We start from the raw sequence: 3,527 nt of genomic DNA, 5'->3' as shown, positions 1-3,527 counted from the left end.
AATATTTAGTATACACATCCAGAAATGCATACACTATTATATATTGTACATATATTTATTAGTTTCAGGTTGGCCATTCTTGTATTTTGCTCGTTTGTGTTGTTGTGTTTGCACATCTCTGTTGCTTGTGGGGCTCGCACACAAGAATTTCACTCGCATGTGCTGTGCCAGTGTGCCTGCACATGTGATGTGACAATAAAAGTGATTTGATTTGATTTGATTAGTGGTCGTAGTGAGAAAGTCTCAGTTTCAGCTGTGAAGAGAAAACTTCAAGCTGCAGGTTTGACAGGATGAGTTGCAGCAAGAAAGCCCGAATAAGACAAAGAGGCTCGTCTGGGCCATGAAACACCGACACTGGACTACTGAAGACTGGAAGAAGGTTTTATGGGCTGATGGATCAAAATCTGAAACCTTCAGTTCATCACGCAGGATCTTTGTACACCGTCGAGTGGGTGAAAGGATTATTAGAAATATTAAAAATTAGATTGATAGATATTTAAGTTACATACTCTCTTCCCAGACATAAAAACATTTACAGCAAATAAAATGATTTGATGACAGGTCTTTAAAAATGAAATTAAACCTTTAAACACACAGAGCACATTAACTTCTTGTCTTTAACATTTTCCATGTTTCAACCTGAGAACATTTTTTCTCACTCTCACTGTGTCAGAAGTATTTCATCTAATCTGTATAGTAAGTACCACATTACAACAGTTATATTGTAAGGGTAAGGTTCTTCAACAACACCGTGTGCTCTGCTGCCCCCTACTGGACTTTCAGAATATTTTCTTACTTATATACTGTCAGAAAGTATTACTTTAATATACGAATAGGTATCTATTATTATTATTATTATTATTATTATTATTATTATTATTAGTAGTATTATTATTTTTATTATTATTATTATTATTAGTATTATTATTAGCTACACATTTTAATACTTTTTTTCCTTTCACAGAATTTTCCTGTTATTTAAATAGATATCAATACAATTACCAAAGCAGAATTAACACGTCTAACATAAAATGACAGGAAACACCAATAACTGTGAATAAGGATTTTTTTTGGACGAAAACTGTTTAGTTTCTTGTTTGTTTGTTTTTTGTTTTTCAAATTAAAGACTGTAAAAAATATTGTTGCAAACCATTTCCTGGTGACTGCCATCATCCTCCAACAGCCACTCACTATTAGTCAGGGAATACTGGTTCATTCCTTGTGTTAGGAGCCTTTTTAGGCTTGAATCAGAATCTGAATAATTTGTTGTTCCCAGAGGAAATTATGTGGTCACAGTTGCTCCTAAACAGTAAGTCAAGGTCATATTTATTTATATAGCACATTTCAAACAGCCGATGCTGCACAAAGTGCTTAACAATATGAAAGTGGCGTTAAAAAGCAACAATGTAAAACAATAATAACAATAAAAACAATAATAGGACAATAAAAGAATTAAAACAATAACTAAAACTAATTCAAATAAGACCAGAATGCCTGGGTCATAGTGTGTTAAAAGCCAGGGCATAGAAATGTGTCTTTAGTAATGATTTAAATTGCTCAAGTGTTTGTGCAGATCTAATATTTAAGGGGAGACTATTCCAAAGTCTGGGACCTGCCACAGAGAAGGATCTATCACCACGGGATGTGAGGTTGGTCCGTGGGATGGACAACATTAGTTTTGAGCTAGACCTCGTGGTTTGTCCTGGAGCACAAACAGAGAGGAGCTCAGACAGGTAAGGAGGGGCTCGGGCGTTAAGTGACTTAAAAACAAAAAGTAGAAGTTTAAATTGGATCCTGTAGGAGACAGGAAGCCAGTGTAAAGAAGCTAAAACTGGGGTTATAAGCTCTCTCCGTTTGGTACCAGTTAGCAGGCGAGCAGCTGCATTTTGAACCATCTGAAGACGATGGATGGAGGCCTGATCTAGACCATAATACAATGAATTGCAGTAGTCTCATCTACAAGTAAGGAAAAGGTGAATAACACGCTCAAAGACGTTAGCCGGGAGGGATGGCTTTACCTTGGCTAGCTGTCTTAACTGAAAGAAACAGGACTGAACTACTGCACTCACCTGCTTATTCAATTTAAAAGAACCATCAATGTAGACACCGAGGTTTTTTACATGTGTTTTACGATACGAGGAAAGGGGCCCAGAGTGCTGTCGATATGATTAACGTTGCCAAAAATGACCTCAGTTTTATTTTCATTTAGCTTTAAAATATTTAATGACAACCACTGTTTGACATCGTCAGCGTAATAAGAGCTGCGGATGGTCTGACCCTGTAGATAAATCTGCAAATCATCAGCAAAACAGTGAAATGAAATGCTGTACCGCGAGAAGATGGAGCCCAAGTGCGAACAGGGCAGGACCCAAAATAGAGCCTTGAGGTACACCGTATTTAAGAGGGGCTATTTTGGAGTTGTGGGGGCCCATATTGACATAAAAAAAAACCTTTCTGACAAATAGGAACGAAACCACTGTAGAGCAGATCCTTTTAGGCCAGCATGAAATTCTAGCCGTGATAACAGGATGTCACGGTCGACCGTGTCAAAAGCTGCTGACAAGTCCAACAATAAAAGGGCAGCAGGGCTGCCAGAGTCCAGAGTTAAAAGAACATCGTTAAAAAAAACCCTTAAAAGTGCCGTCTCAGTGCATCTCAGTGCTATGTAGGGATTTAAAACCAGATTGAAGTTTTTCAGAGACCATATTAAAATCAAGGTGTGCCTGCAACTGTAGGTAGACCACTTTCTCCAAGACCTTAGATAGAAAAGGAAGCTTTGAGATAGGCCTGTAGTTGGACAGAACAGGTGGGTCCAGGTTTTGTTTTTTTAAGAAGAGGCTGAACTACAGCTCGTTTAAAGCATGATGGGACGCAGGGGCATATTCATTAATCTCAGGATGAAAGGCCCAACAGTATTAAAAGTGCTTTTAAGCAAGCTTGGAGGGAGACAGAGGGGCAGTGTGATGATCTTAGGTTACTAAGTTTCTTTTCTTAACGGTATAAATGAAGGGTGCTGGATTTGCGCGCTGGGACGTACGGCTTATCTACAGAGCAGCATTAGAGTGAACAACACAGGAAGATGATCGGAGATGCGCAACTCTGAAATTTCCGTGATGCACACATCCAGCCCATGGGAGAGCACCAAGTCCAGTGTGTGACCTTTTTCATGCGTGGGACCAGTAACCCACTGGGTCAAGTTAAAAGAGTCAACAATATTTAAAAAGTCCTTGACCAGAAGTTTAGAGTCACAGCAGACATGGATGTTAAAATCAGTTTTTCTCAAATGCTAAAACACATTTCACAAACATGTTCCCCAGTGTCTAAACACAACCACACCTTCCCACTGCTAAAAATCAAACTTTCACACCAAAAGAGCAGCTCGAAGCTTTCAAAAATGTAAACACATCATTACACACTACAGCAAAACAATTGAAAACACAATGCTCAGTTTGTGAGAAGGTTCTTTGTTTCATAACTGCCAGTGCATATTTTTAGAAACCACACAGTAACGGATCGTCGTAGATCTC

Source organism: Simochromis diagramma, unplaced genomic scaffold (assembly GCF_900408965.1).
Source record: "Simochromis diagramma unplaced genomic scaffold, fSimDia1.1 OVJJ01000165.1, whole genome shotgun sequence".
Lineage (NCBI taxonomy): Eukaryota > Metazoa > Chordata > Actinopteri > Cichliformes > Cichlidae > Simochromis > Simochromis diagramma.
Note: the sequence above shows the minus strand (reverse complement) of the source record.